At 38.6% G+C, this 15,631-nt stretch overlaps 1 protein-coding gene across 4 annotated transcripts in view; it reads right to left on the bottom strand.

Annotated features, from left to right (window-relative positions):
- maptb (microtubule-associated protein tau b) overlaps window positions 1-13,366 on the bottom strand; it is a 68,375-nt gene extending 55,009 nt beyond the window's left edge. For 3 of the 4 annotated variants that reach the window (XM_022666738.2, XM_022666739.2, XM_049475890.1), the window contains exon 1: window positions 13,215-13,366. The gene's annotated coding sequence lies outside the window, so the exon portion shown is untranslated. The other variant, XM_049475888.1, reaches the window with a different exon arrangement.
- Window positions 13,367-15,631: the final 2,265 nt, after the last annotated feature.

Below are 15,631 nucleotides of genomic sequence, written 5' to 3'. Positions count from 1 at the left end.
CACATTCATACACGCACAGTCCAAGGGACAGACTTATCAGGGTCACAGAGTTCCAGAGGCAGACAGGTCTGTGGTTGCATAGCAACAGCAATCCCAACCAATGACTAACCCCATGAGTATTAACATCAGCATTAATATGAATTCCCGTAAAAGTTTATAATTTTACCTCACTGTACACTTTATATTAATGTATTTTTTTCTTGGGTTTCAGTCACGTTTTTGGTGTGCTTCCATAGTTGAAACCAAATTTCTGGTAGTAGTAAAAAATAAAAATAAATAAACATATTTCTAAAAACAAAACACCTGTCAATAAAACAGGAAGATATCTGAACCTGCATAAATTACTAAATTAAGTCATATAATAATCGGCGTCGAAAGCAACCTAGGTGAAGGGATAGTACTGTGGTTTTCATGTTTGTGTTGTTTTGTATAAATTTTCCCCATAGGAAAGAATAGAGCACAGTTTCTTTCTCCTCTCCCAGGTTCTGCAGCTATGTGCAACAGTACTAGCTGTTGGTGGTTGTAAGAAAAAGAATAGGAGAAATAGGTCTAATAAGTCTAAGGAACCTATTTTATTTATTGATCTGTAGAGACGTCATCATCTGGGCACTGTGCAGCTTTGTGCTGCCAGGAATCCTGGGTTCAGTCCCCAACTGGATGGAGTTTCCATGTTTCCCTTATCTAGGGTGCAAGTACATACTTTTTGAGGTGTATGCAAACAGACTATCGGCACCCCCTGCACTCAATTTTTTTCTAGATGCACAATATCAGTTATTTAACTCATTTAAAACAATCACAGGCTTTCTGTGCAGAATAAAAGAAAATAAACGTTTTAATTAGTTTCAGTTTCAGTCAAAGTTCTTTTCTCTTTTAATTTTCCATATCAAAAACTCCAGAGTGAGAATAAGCATCTGTTGAAATTCTTAAACAGCAGAGTGCCTGTCTGCTACAGTTATAGTTACAGTTATTTAGTCTGTGCACTAAACATAAATATAAATCCTTAGAAATAAATATAACTAATAATAATTTATAGTTACTGTGCAGATTTTTAGGTATATTTTATTTTTATAGTTGATTGCTGAAGGCTCTGGGTGAGCTTTATTTTTCTGTGGTAAAGAAGGGTGATCAATCGCGCAAAGCTTTTTTCCGCCGCCAAGATAGAAACACGCCAGAAATTTACCTGAACACACATCATTTCCAGACCACCACGCCCATCAGCGTTAAATGTATCCAAAAGTCCAACCTATTTTAAGGACGCGTGCAAGGCCTAAAAGTAGACTGTTGACGGGTGGCAACGCGCCACGCTACACGCCTTGCGCGGGGTGTACGATAGGGCCCTTTGTCTGTTAAAAAAAAAAGTTCATTTAGCTGCTATAGTAAAGTGCAGTAATGGGGTGTCTGAAATAGTAATGGTGTTATAGTTACAGTCAGAGTAATTAGTTAGATTACTCGTTACTGAAAAATGTAATGGCGTTAGTAACGCCGTTTATTATAAAGCCGTTACTACCATCACTGCTAATAATACAGCTGAGCTGCGCGAAACGATTCGGGGCTACTGAAAGCCCAGGCCAGGTGACGCCCCTGTGTATTATCATACATGAACAAACAGCTCTTACAGAAAATACCGACTAGAAATAATTTTCCGGCATCGATTTGGCGCCCCCTCTAGTGCAGCGCCTCAATGCGTCGCATACGCTGCATACCACCTTTTTGCGCCACTGCCCCTTATATTTCCTTCAGATACCCTGGTTTCCTCTCCTAGTCAAAAAACATGTTCAGGTTAATTGATTACTCTGGTGTGGGTGTGTGTGGATTTCTGTGTAAATGTTTGTGTGACTGCATGACCAGATATGAATGGACAGTACATTCTGGGTTAATGCCTTAGTGCTCAGTACAGTCCTACGGGCGGAACTATTCTATTGTTTTAGCAACTATTCTAAAACAATAGAAAAACACTAATTCTGCTGCGACACAGTCCTGCACTCAAAAGGAATCTGATTGAGAGAGGAAAGCCGAATTCTGCACAACACAGGATATGCAACTCATGTCAAACGGACAACCTGCCAATATTAGGCTCATACCCTTCCACAAACCAATCAGGGTAGAATATAGGGACATGGAGCAGGTAGCAGATGATAACAGGAGTTAGTAAAGTAATTTCCTGCACTCACTAACTTGCAGTTTAAAACCAAAACTAACCTAATGAATAGTATGTAAATGAATAGTATGTAACAAACATGTCCTTCAGGTGTGAAAATATCCTACATCTCTAACCAAATGTTATATTTTAAATAGTAAAAAAGAATTTTAATTACTTAAATTATTTATTTTAACTTTCCAAATTTAAATAAATTGACCTGCATTATTAGAATCCTAATTGTGCATTTCTAATACAAGCAGTACCGCACAATTGCTTCAACATTTTAGGCCAACAAAGTTTCGGTGATAGTTGATTTAATGTTCAGTCCAATAGATTAAAGTGTTACACTGGCAGAAAGTCAACTAATCACCTTATGCTACTGGCAGTGTGTGGGAGGAATAGTTCATCAATATTTCAACATAAATCTCTTCAGCAATATCAGAGAGAGAGAGGCTGGGGGTGGGGGGGTGGTTAGGAATAGTGTTGAACAGTAATGTGCCTGACCCTGTATCTTCTCACTCTTACTGGAAACAAGAAGAGGAGGACGTTAAATGACGACGAAAACAGAGGGTGTAAGATAGAGAGAGAGAGAGAATGTGTAAGGGCTGAAAATGTGTGGGTGAAGAGAAGCAAAGGACAGGCAGGAATCAGCGGAGACAAAGAAAACACAGAAGTAAAAGAATGCAGTAGACAGAGAGGGGGAAGAGATGGCGAGAGAGAAATGACAAGAGAGAATAGAGCATAGCTAAACAGATAGAAATGGCAGAAAGAAAGAAGGTAGAAAGAGTAGAAAGAATAAAAGACAGAGAGAAAAAGGAATAAAGAAATGGTCAGGAGGCATGTTCACACACAACAGTGTACCACAGTGGTGTAAGTCCTGCGAGGTCGTTTTCAGAGTTCTGCTCAGTATGATTGTACTACCCACCTCCTGGTCACCCCACTATACACTCAACCCACTGCAGTCCTATTGACCTTTTTAAGATCACTTAAAGTCAATGCTAAACACTTCCACTGCTCCACAGCCCAATGCTGGAGGGCTTTATATCCATCTAGCCATGCATGGCTTAGAGAACAGTGACCTCAAAATCAGGTTCCCAGTTGGGGAAACTTATGACCAAATACTGAAGAAGAAACATGTTTTTTCATTGGATTTGTCACATTTTCAACACTGTATCAATTAATTAGCCTAAATGTATTTGTCTTGCTTCTTAAAGAAAAATTAATTACTTGTTATTTGTGATTTGTGACATCAAATACGCCATTGCATAGTATGTTCTATCTTTTTTGTTTGTTTGCTTTTTTTTGTTGCTTTTTTTGGCTGAATAATTTAACAATAGAATGGGTGTCTAATCATGTACATAGTACCATCTCCATCATTTACAGCAGTAAATGTGGTGGTGGCCATTTTGGTGGCCAATTTAGTATCCTATTCCCAAAACCACACCCATATCTAAATCCTGATGATTTAATTACTTGTGTTCTGAAACGTCCAGCTTAGATGGAGGAGTGATTACTGTGCGATCAATCAGTGGAGGGTAAAACCTCACCCTACTCCTCCAGTGCCCGCTCTCTGTGACCATCTGATCGGATAAATGACCATCTGTCTGGCCCTGCCCCTTGCCCTGCCTGCCTGAACACCAGGCATGGTGTGTGTAAGATTATGCCAACGTAGCTACATCTTACTGTGTGTATGTGTGTGTGTGTGTCTGTATGTCTCAAGGTAGCAGTTCTGATAACCCCCAACCTCCCATCCAACACCCATACACAGCCACCCAACCATGCATGCTGTCCTTTAGCCTTGGTACAGGTGGCTGTGTCTGCAAGCCTGAAGGACCTGAATTCTCTCTCAAAGACTTGACCAGTTAAAAATGTGACATCACCAATATTAAAATATAATAAAATCAATAATTATAATATTACACATTTCCAAAACAAATCTAATTGGAAAAGCAACTAAACAAAACTGTATACACACCCACACATCTAAACGGGCCAGCAAAAACGCACTACTAAAACCTGTTCATATACTGTGCCCTTAAAACCACTACTACATGTGACTAGGCCTGTCCCGATAACAGTGTGCCACAGTAATAATATACTAGCATATCACTATTACTACACAGGAAATTTGGCCATGGTAAGTCAACACTGTTAGTGTTATATTAACACTGAGAGTGTAAATTTTAACACTAATAAGTGTTAATTTTACACTAACAGTGTTGATTTAACACTGCCAAATTTCCTGTGTAGCATAATAATATTACACCACTATAGAGTTAAACATACTTTTAATTATTAAAAGCTGACAGTGGGCTTCTAATAATAAAATATTTTAGTGTCCTAAATAACTAAAACAAATAAAGTACAATCACCCTGGGACTCTGAGAAAACTGCAATAAATATTAAACAAAAAAAGGAACCACATATAGATTTAAGTAACACATTCAACTTTTTTTAAACTCTGGACAAAACACAAAGGCACTTGCAGATTTCTTTTTCTGATTGTAGATGTATATGCTGTAAAACACACATTACCTCAAAAACACAAGAGTCCATATGATCACACAGATAGCTCAGCAGGCCAGAGCTCTTGCTATAAATGTATTTTTCAATGTATCTGTCAGACTAATTCAGAGCATGTTCACTGTGTGGAGTTTGAAGCAGGATCTCTCTGGGGTAACAATGTTCATATTCAATATTCAGCTGGATGAATTGGGCTGGATGGTTGTGCTTTAAATGAGATCTTAGCTTTGTTTCTACTGTTGTGAAACAAGGTAATCATACTGGCTCATTAGTGTTGATGGTTCTCCTCGCTCATTTGGCTTAAAGCCAAAATACTTCCACACCGGAGCCGTAAGTCCATGCGGACTTTCAAACCTTCTAAACCTTCTCTAAAGCGGTTTAGATTAGAGAAAGTCCTATTAGCCTCGAATACGTTCGCTCAACTGTGTGTGTGCGTGCGTGTAGACGCAGACACTGATGCAAAAGCTTTGCCTGACACTACACTGATTTCCTAACCGACAGATTCGTCAAGAGCCGGAGAGTCGATAAGTCGATAACATAGTTCTCACGACGGGCCTACATGTGACTCATCCCTGTCCAATCTGCAACATAGAACCAATGTGGAGAAAAAACTTAGAGAGACAAATCAGCAATTTAAACAGCTTATACCAAAGAAAGTATAGTTTCCAATATTATTTCAAATTATCATTGTTAAGGTAAAATGTGATTTGAATATAACTTATATATTCTTAGAAAAACTGAATGATTAAGCCAAACTCCCCACTCAATAAAATGAATTGAAATTGAAGTCTGAATGCCCTCTCCATGCTAAATTACAATCTAGTTAACTAACTTGGTTTTCTAATTTAGTTTTAAACAATCAGAAATTAAAAGTAACACTGGCCATCCTGCACATTTATTTTTGTTTAGTTAAAATGTATTCAAATGAATTAAATGTCCATATTTTAATGCAGTTAATTGTCAGCTTGTGTTCTGATGTTCCTACTGAGCAGAATTTATATAACTGGCCAGTATAAACCTTTCCTGGAGGTTGGAGCCTCATGTTAAAGTTCTATTAGCAGATCATTGTTTCAAAATGGAGTCATGGATGTCAGTCAGCATCGCTGCTGGACCTAAATTTGATTAGCACACACGCACAAACACACACACAAACACACACACACACACACACACACACACACACACACACACACACACACACACACACTTTTCGCCTCCTTATTCCCTGGAGAACAGCTAATCAGCAATCAGAGCTTGCCAAAGAACACATTGTTACAGGAGCTCTGATTCTCTTAGAAAATTAGCCTACTTTAACTTATTTCAGAACTCTATATTTTTCCTAACATCTTTTGGTGAATAGTAGTCTATATTAGTTGTTGAAATGCATAAACAACTTCTACCCCTCCAGCTCGGACAGTCTGTGAGTCCCCATACAGAATTGTAATGTGGAGCTCAAACTGATAAAAAATATAAAAATATTTTTATTGCTTTAGGTTTTCAACTGCTGCTATTGCTGTAATGTTTGTGAAGATTAAACGTGGTCTGCAGTATTTGCTGATGTGTGTGGTTAGTGGTGTTTGTTAGCAAGATGGTATTGGAATTATAACAGTATTGTCTGAATATTGCTTAAAAATTATTTAGCTTGGCTAATGCAACTCGCTGTCATGCAAATGACTTTCTATTATTTTGCACACAAACAGCGTCACCCATAACCACCCATGCTCCTCAACACCAGCTTTGTTTAAAAAGCCTCATCACCAGGACAGCTGCAGTCAGACTGTTAACACTGTCAGGCTTCCTACCCTAATCACGACACTGTGTCTGACTTAGCAATGTGTCTGCAAGCTGATGTCATGTCTTACTTGTCTTAGCAGCGCACCAAACTCATGTGGCAAATAAGATCGGGTACATTATATTTCATGGCTCATTCCAGCAAGTGTCCAGCCTGACAAGGCCCAGCCGTAACTACAGGCCTTTCTCTGAATGAACAGTGCTTTGCATGTGCGATGCTCTAAGTCGTATTAACTAAATTACTATCTGTAGTCCAGTGTTTATCTCTGGCCAAAATTTATAGGCCATTCTCTTCCTAAGGGGCTCTGCCTGACTGACCAATTACATAACTGGCCTCTGTCTGATGTAATTGAAGTGCCACAGAGACAGTTCTCGAAGGCTTCTGCGACAGTGCAGCAGGAACTGCAGAACAAATGTTGCGAACAAAGCCATTTCAGCAAAGCACTGCACTGAGGGCACAGTCACCTTCTGAGTGCTAAAATGTTACAATAGCTAGCATTTTAGGTTGCAAGGGAGCATGCTGTCCAGTGTGTAAGTCTAACATGTAGGTTTAGGTGGGTTAGTGGTGAGAGTGGGGCAAACTAACCCATCTATACACAGTTGAATGCCCCTTTGGTTCTGACCTACATTCATGAAGACCATCCCAGCTTGTAGGGATTGTCAGTTGCAACATCACTTCATCACTGTTTTGACCTTGTGCACCCCCCCCCCCCTTTCCCTTCTTTCTCTTGCCACTGCAGTGCTCTGGAAATAGTGGTGTATATTCAGGACTGAATAGGTGTTCTCATAACACTTTTTTCAGAAACGCTGAGCCTGTTGTTTACTCTTCCATACATTTCGTATGTATGTACAGTACTGTGCAAACGTTTTAGGCAACAAAGCAAATTACATTAATCCATTTATCTCAGCAACATGAGTGTTTTAACCTGAAAAAAGCACCACATATTATTTGAACAGATGCCAATAAACATAAATACCAGTTGTTGATATGATGAGTACTAGAAATAACTCTTTTAAACTTAGGAGATGTTATAAGGAAAAATTGCTGTTTGTATTAATTGTAATGCTAGTGTTTTACTGAGCTATTAAACACTTACTTCACAGATAAGGCACTTATGCTTACTGAAATTCCCACAGGTGTCTTTTGGACAGTACTTTATGTATGCCAGGAAGTTTTGATTGGAAGTTGACTGGTTGGTGTCGCAGTGGATAACACCACTGCATGCTAGTGAGCTACCACATCATGTTGGAGACTTGGGTTCAATTCCCAATCTGGATGACTATACTGTTTTACAATAATAAGAGTCCATGGGCAAGACTCATAACACTAGATTGGCTGACCACTGTAATAGGAATAACCTTGTAAGTAGCTCTAAATAAGAGCATCAGCTACATGTCATAAATGTAAATGTAAATATAAATGAATAAAAATGGTGTGCATATTTTATTAAATAATAATATAACTGATTCTAATACATGTTCGCATTATGAAGTCAACACAACTAAATCGCCACCTTTAGACAATGCCCCTACACATGTGTTAAATGCAGGAAGTGTGACTGGTGATGCTTCCATTACAATTCCTGATGTGCCCTCATGTAAAGCAAAAATCTTACACAAGCCTGCCAGAACAACCAGCTCAAGAGCACATCATCCTCGTATCTACGAGCTGAGGTTTAAAAATAAAGCTATCCATTCCCTCCTCTCCCGGCACAGTCAGTTCTTAAAGCTAATGAGAAAACATGGTCAAGCATGAGAACCTGAGACACTCTGATGGGGCCAAACGACGAAGAGAGCCAGAACATCTCCAAAACATTAGCCAGGTCTTGTGGGTTTTTTCCAGCATGCAGTGATCAAAAAAGGATGACCTGTGAACTAGGCACATGGATATCCAAGGCCTTGAGACCTCCTCACAACATACAGGACTTACTAAGTCTGCTGGCAGATACCACATGATGCTTTCAGAAATCATGGGAAGCCCATGCCATGACAGGTCTGAGCTATTCTGTTAGCAGGAGGAGCACCTACACAATAGTAAGATGGCATAGCACTCACTAGGGGTCGAGGTATTGGGCCAATAAAAAAATGCTGAGCTTGAAAAAACAGAACATACATATAGCTCTTTAAATCTGACTGCAACACATTTCAAATTTCAAATGTGATATTGAAGATGCAATCCTAATTGTAATTTTTTCATATTGTTTTTCAGTGGATCAAACAAAAAAGCTTCTTTAATTTACCTAATAGAGTAAAAAAATGTCTTGCATACAACCAAACATCCATAGCAGTGAAAATAAAATACTTTGACCTTGCAGCTTTTCCTCTTTCACATAGGGCTGCCCTTGATTTCTCAGAAGGAGACCACACCTTCTTTCTCTACCTGCTGACTGATAGACCTGCCTGTACTGGTGAAACCAGACCAAAATCACAGTAAGACCACACCTTAAATTGGAGGAAACAGCACTCAACTTACGTGGTTACGTGGTTTTCCTGAACATGCCACACTGATGCTGCAGCATGTGTGCAATTCGGGTTCCATCCAAAGGCCAGCTGGCATTAACAGCAGCACGTCTGTGCAGAAGGTTCAATGTGGACAAAATGGCAACGGTGTGATACTCATCTGTGCACATTTTTGAGCCAGTCTGAGGATGAAGTCAGATAGCTTTGAATGTAATTTTTTTAATAAAATATAAATTAATTATTAACTCGTTTGTGAGCATGTGAATTATTTTCTCTTTGCCAGATACTGTATATATATAGGAGTGACATAAGGTCACCTAAAAGCAGTGTGAAAGACTGGTGGATAGCATGCGGTAATTAAAATTCAAAGTTGTTCCCCAATGATTTCTGAACTTTTTCTGAATTAAAACATTAGTAGTGTTGTTTCTAAATGATTATGAACCTGCATCTTTTTTGTTATTTTGACCATTTCTCATTTTCTGACAATAAATGCTTTAAATTACAATATTTTTATTAGGAATTTGGGAGAAAATCTTGTCAGTAGTTTCTAGAACAAATCAACAATGATAAATTTACTCAAACCCTTCAAATTTAATTTCATTTAATTTTACATACACCCCTTAGACCAACCCCTTAGACCAACACAATGTAGCAAGTAATTTGAAGTATTTAAATGTTTCAATAAACAAAAACCTGAAAAGTGTGGCATGCATTTGCATTTATCCCCCGTGCTTTGATTTCTCTTAATAAAGTCTACTGTGACCATTTACCTTCAGGAGTAATCTAAATAAATAGAGTTCACCTGTGTGTAATTTCTGTGTGTAATGTTCTGTGAAGGCACAGTCAGCGTGAAAGAAGATCCAAGTTGAACTTTTTAACCTAAATACACTGTAAACCCAGAAGTAACTCAATAAATTAAGTCTGTTTTACATTAAAAATTGGAGATTTCTAAACAATACTTAACTATTTTGAGTTAGTTAAACATTTGTGGGCACATATACACTTAAACTGAGATCTTTGAATCGAATCAACTTATAATAACTGAGGTTAGTCTGTTGCCCCTAACAGCTTTTTTTCCATTGGCATCTGTCACAATCTATTTGCATACTGGGTGTGTCCAACAGTTTCTGTAGTGATTCACCCGGGGCTACCTTAAGTAAATTTGTAGATCACATGTTATGAATAAATACTTGGTCTCTGTGTTGTTGGCTGTAGAACAAGCATAATTTACTGAGCTGCAGTAACTCTGTGTTCTTGCTGTGCTCTCAGTACTTTTAATTTTTTACTCCTTCTTTCATCTACTTTTCAATGAGTATTTAAAAAAATAGTTGAATGAAACCAGAAAGAAGACTAAACACATGTTCAGGAAAATATTAATTTTAAACATATATGTATATGTATTTGTTAAGTTCATTGTACTTAAAAATGATATTACATGAACTTAAAATTTATTAGGTAATCGGTTACAACAAAAGTTTTGAGTTTAGTCAACTTATCAGGTTTTACAGTGTACAAAGTGCAATGAGTGATGAAAAACTAACAGCAGCTCCACCGTGAAACATGGTGGTGGCAGCATAATGCTGTGGGGATAATCTTTAGTAGGGACAGGACGTCTGCTAAGAGTTGATGGGAAGATGGGTGGAGCTAAATACAGGGCAATCCAGGGGGAAACTCAAAACTTGAGACAGAGTAAAAGTCCTCTTCTGTTTTATAATATTTTTACAGGTTCATTCCCCTGCGGTACATTGCTTTTAAATCTATTGGCCCAACCTACAGTAATTCTTATTTTACAGCATCCATTTTTAATAAGCCCAACAGGATGTCTGATGGAAGGGGCGCTGGGAGAGCACCGGTCAGTCTACAGCTTCAATTAGCACTTAGTCCATGTCATCCTTTCTAGTCACTTAAAAGACTGGCACAGGGTTGCACCTCCTCCCCCATATGTGATATGTGTGTCTGGTCTGCCTACTTAAGCATGAAGCAGAGAACACCAAAATCCTAGGTTTCTTCAACAGTTGTACACATCTACACTAAGCACTAAAATAAGCATGACGAGGAAAACCAGTGACACGAAACTGTATTCTGTACTGACCAGCAGATGGCTGACAGTAAGCGTTGAAGTGAATTTAACACAATACAAGACACAAGCATCTAAACAATCCAAACATCCAAACTAATCTATTAGTATAATGGCAGGTTATAATAAGTATACACAGTATTTAATAATTTAAAATCCTCTGGTTTGGCAGACAAAGTAATATTAGTTGAATATACCATTCAATACTTTTATTCATTCATTTAGAAAGAAAGAAAAAGCTGTAAAACGCGTTTTGGTAAACGGGCCCAGGTTAAGGCAAACAATACCAATTCCTAATAGTGATTCACCATTATCATGGTATTTAGTCTACATTACAACAAGTATTTACTGATATCCAGTGAGCCGTTTATTGATCTTCTGCCATGAAATTGCCATGGAAAAAATGTTCTGGTTTGTGCTGAGCCTGATACAGACAGTGTTATGCACCTTCACAGCAGGGTCTTTCTCACTGTAGAGCACGACCAGATACAAACAAAGGCTTAAAAGGCAGCTCAGACATATTTAATCTTATATTTTAATCTATCATTTTAATCCTCCATGTTATATGGTCTATAATGAGCAGTCGGCTGCTCCAGTGGGAAAAAGGCATTAGCACATGGATGCCGCATGAGGAGCAGAGCATGTAGGGCGTGGAGAGAAAAATACACCGCCAGTCAGACAGCATGAGCTTCAGATACAGCGAACTGCTGTTTAATGTGGTTTAAAATAATTCGGGTTGGTGAAATTAAACATTAGCATGCATTATACTGAGAATAAAGGCAGGTTGGTGGCAGAATGAGGGTAAGGACCGCGCAGCAGAGAGGGAGGCAGGGAGGGGGTTGGGGGGGAGGGGGGGGGGGAAGGTGTGTCCGCCTTCCTTCGAAAACCAGCAAAAAAAGGTTAAAGATCGGTTTTAGTCGGGGAAAAAACACGATTCGATTTACGCCCTATTTTCGAGAGATTAGCAAGAATGTGAAAACAGCGGTAAGGTGTTTAATAGCGGTAATAGAGAAAGCTAGGCCAGCTACCCCTCTCAGAATCATAAATACCCCCAGACTAAGGGGTGGACGGGTAGATGGGGGTGTGGGGGCAGAAATTATAGATGGCTTAAAAGAAAGACAAAGACAAAAGCCTCCACGTGGTTAATACAGGGGTCAGAAATCCCCCTTTTAGCGCAGACACCACAAAAGAGCTAGATCTGCCCATCGCCAGAGCCCCACAATGTGCAGCTTCACAGCATATAAAATCAACTCTTAACTCACTTAAACAAGTAATTTTGGAGCATTTCTATTGGTTTATTCATCATGGACGTTCATCCATTTTGGACGTCATGCAAAGTAAAACTGCCAGATTCGCATAATCAAAAAGTGAAAATAATAAAAACGGACAAGAAAGGTTTTTGCATGACGACCACATATACGCATAATATATGTCCTAATATCTATACACTGAAAGAACCACCAAAACCGGGCAGGTTTACACTGCATACCAGCCAGCATCAGCACTCTGATCTGCGCCAGTACCCATCATACTAGCCCACAGTGCATCACATTAGCGCACATCACATACTAAATAATTCTGAAATCAATCAGTTTGGAGAGACGTCCACTTTACTGAACAAGCCAAAGGCAGAAACATAGCGCAGGCGCTGGAGGATAAACCCTAGCTGGGCCACACCGCTTAGTCACTTGGGTGGTGCTTTTAATCTGAAATGTCTAATTCTACCCTAAAAACTGGCAAAAACCCTTCATTTAATATCTGTCAACATTAACAAAATTAATTTAGCTAACCAACGTTTCTTTAAACGTTAAAATATATTACAACTCCACAGCAAAACCCCCACCCCTACAGCACTGACTTTACGCCTTAATGCTTTTTAAACACCAACAAACCACAATAAACACTAATAGATGCTAACAAATGCGAATTTAACACTGAACCTTTAACTGAACGTTTAAAGGTTAGCCGTCTAACATTTAACCAGAGAACCATCTTTAAAATGAAGATAAGGTACAGCGCGAAGGTGAAGCCGGCATCTTTCGGTTTTGACAAAGCCAGGCCGATCCAATACACACCCAGCAACCACACAGCACACACACACATAGCAACAGCCAGCATTCAGAACCTACCCGTCACCGAACCGGCGTGGACCGGCTCCACAGGCTCTCAGTAGTCAGAGGCGGTGTGTGTAAGGTGTGTGTAAGCTGAGCGGGTTCTGCTTACCTGTGAGACTCACTGAGTTTCAGTCTGTCCAACTGCAGTCAGTCCGTCCGCGCTCAGCTCTAATATAACGGTGCAATAGCTTCGGCGGCCTGACAGAGAGGAGGCGCTAGAGAGGCGCCCGGGTGTGATAGGCTGGGTGTGTGAAGACGCTAGTGATGCTGCACTCTGCGCTCAGAGACCATAGTGCAGCGGAGAGAGTACCAGCGCTGCTCTCACTTACTTATCTACATCATCTACTGAACAATCTACACCAACACGCTTTTTGTTTTTAAGAGTCTATATCCCCGAAAAATCCTTATATTTAATTTTGTACCAGTTTGTTGATCAACATCCGCTTATATGTTTATAGTTCCATGGACTTAAAGCCATAGTGCATAATTTCTATCTGTATGCAGTTTTAATTTAAGCCACGGCTTTCCCCTAGTGAAATTATATGTAGAAGAAGGGGGTCAAAAAAATTTTTATGTGATTACAGTTTTACATGACACATGATTAAAATCATGATTTAATAAAATTGGTCACTTACTTGTATTTTGGGAGGAAGATGAAATTAATGTGGATTCCATTCTTCATCATACAAACCAAAATCCCTCCAGCTCTACTGCTGCTTTCCTAAAGTACTGCAAAAACTTCAGCTGTAAAATATTTACACAAGCCTCTCTCTGATGAAGACTGTCAGGTATCTGGTGTGATAGGATAATGATATCCTGAGGCTGCGTCCAGAAAACCCAAAAATACCTCCTTTTTTCAACTGTTCCTCCTCTCCTTTGAGTAGAACGGGTAGACGAAAGAAGAGATTTCCAACCAGGGTGTGAATTATACAATGATAATTGGGGGTCAAGTATTTCTTCGGGGTGTAATTGGAAATCAGTACAGCACAGGCACATGCTTCATTAAACTGAAGTCTTACAATCCTTACAGTGTCTTGCTTCATTACTGTAATGTCTACAGCACGTAAGAGCAGAGTCTCCTGAGGTAGCAAAAGGCAAAAGCACACCTCAAGCGACTCTGTTTGTGGTGTGCTTGCAGAAATGGCTTCTTTCGCATCACTCTCCCATACAGCTTCTCCTTGTGCAAAGTGCGCTGTATTGTTGACCGATGCACAGTGACACCATCTGCAGCAAGATGATGCTGCAGCTCTTTGGAGGTGGTCTGTGGATTGTCCTTGATTGTTTTCACCATTATTCTTCTCTGCCTTTCTGATATTTTTCTTGGCCTGCCACTTCTGGGCTTAACAACTGTTCCTGTGGTCTTTCATTTCCTTACTATGTTCCTCACAGTGGAAACTGACAGGTTAAATCTCTGAGACAACTTTTGTATCCTTCCCCTGAACAACTATGTTGAACAATCTTTGTTTTTAGATCGTTTGAGAGTTGTTTTGATGAGCCCATGATGCCACTCTTCAGAGGAGATTCAAATAGGAGAACAACTTGCAATTGGCCACCTTAAATACCTTTTCTCATGATTGGATACACCTGGCTATGAAGTTCAAAGCTCAATGAGGTTACCAAACCAATTTTGTGCTTCGGAATGGCTGTTGCAACACCCAAATATTTAGAACTAAAAATGATTATGATTAATAGGGGTGCCCAAACTTTTTCATATGATTGTAAATGAATAAGTAAACACACATACATCATTTTATAGATAAATAAATTAATAAATATTTGTATTTCTGGATATATTTCTACATTTATTTCTTGATATATTTCTACATTTATTTATTTATATACTTATTTATTTATATACTTATATTTATTTATTTTTTTATTTCCACATTTATTCAAGTATTTATTTCCATATTTATTTATTTCTGAGTTTTTGCATTTTTATGTTTATTAGGCACGCAGTCCTAATCGCTCTAAAGCAGGATTGGTCAACTGGTGAATCAAACAGAAGCAACCGGAAAGGGCCTGGCGCACACCCAGAGTTATGGCCACTACTTCGCGACATGTAGAAATAGCCTAAAATAAAGGTTCATGCATGAAAATATAGAAAAATAGATTTCTAAAATATTTTAAGTGTGTACTTTTTCTTTACAAAAAGTATTTAATAATAAATGAATTAATTCATTATTATTTATGCAAGTATTTATTTATTTATACTTATGTAATTTTTCATCCTCCTTAGTTAAAACTCATGCTACAGGTACAGCGAGAGGGGTCTGACTGCTTACCGCAAGACTACAAGGAAAACTAACTTTTAAAAATGGCGACGCCAAACACATCGATTCAACTGCCAAATAGGCAGTATTTATTCACTATTATGCCCAGAAATTAACATTATACATATTCTGAAATATGCGTCAATTAATAGTTTCATGTTTTTTAATATTAATCTACAATGTAGAAAAATAAATAAATAAATAAATAAAATAAAAACATGTCCAAACTTTTGACTGGTACTCTAAATATTTT

This window comes from Astyanax mexicanus, chromosome 3 (genome assembly GCF_023375975.1).
Source record: "Astyanax mexicanus isolate ESR-SI-001 chromosome 3, AstMex3_surface, whole genome shotgun sequence".
Taxonomy (NCBI): domain Eukaryota; kingdom Metazoa; phylum Chordata; class Actinopteri; order Characiformes; family Acestrorhamphidae; genus Astyanax; species Astyanax mexicanus.
Note: the sequence above shows the minus strand (reverse complement) of the source record. Positions and strands in the feature narration are given on the sequence as shown.